Here is a 735-nt window from a genome sequence, read left to right as displayed (position 1 = left end):
CCCTTTGTTGGGGGGCCCCCCCCCGGGGGGCCCCCCAGCTGGGGGGCCCCCCAACGCTTGTACTGCAGGAGGGGGCCCCGGCTAGGAGTTGTGTTGTGTCTGAGAGCTAAGGAAGAAGAGAAAAAGAAAAAAAGAAAGAAAAGGGTTAATATAATAAAAATTTTAATATTTTTATAAAGAGGAGAGAATCTATGTAGGGGGCCCCCCTCCATGGTGATGAAAGGGGGGGGGCCCCCATATCTTTCTGCGCTATAAACCCTAATTCATTTAATTTATTTAATTTTTATTTATATTATTAATTAATTTAAACTAATAAAATATAAAATACACACAAACCGCTGCTGCTCGGGGCCCCTGGGGGGCCCCCACAAGCCTCAGGGGAGGGGGTTAGAGGGGGGGCCCCGCTAGTAGCCCTAAACCCTAAACCCTAAACCCTAAACCCTAGAATAAACCCTAAACCCTAAACCTTAACTTTTAAACATAAAGGGAATGTTGAAGTTTTGCTTGTTGTTTTCATCTGCATTAGGTGTGGGCCTAAACCCTAAACCCTAAACCCTAGACCCTAAACCCTCGGGCGAGTACACGTTGCCTTGTGCTCTGTAAACCCTAAACCCTAAACCCTAAACCCTAAACCCTTGCTCTGCAGCTAGTATCTCGGGTGTAACAAGTCACTGCATAGCAGAGAAGATAACGAGGTGTATATACAGCAGAACATACAGCAGAAAATACAGAGAA

This window comes from Eimeria mitis, genomic scaffold (genome assembly GCF_000499745.2).
Source record: "Eimeria mitis Houghton genomic scaffold, Emh_scaff1403, whole genome shotgun sequence".
NCBI classification, from domain to species: domain Eukaryota; phylum Apicomplexa; class Conoidasida; order Eucoccidiorida; family Eimeriidae; genus Eimeria; species Eimeria mitis.
Note: the sequence above shows the minus strand (reverse complement) of the source record.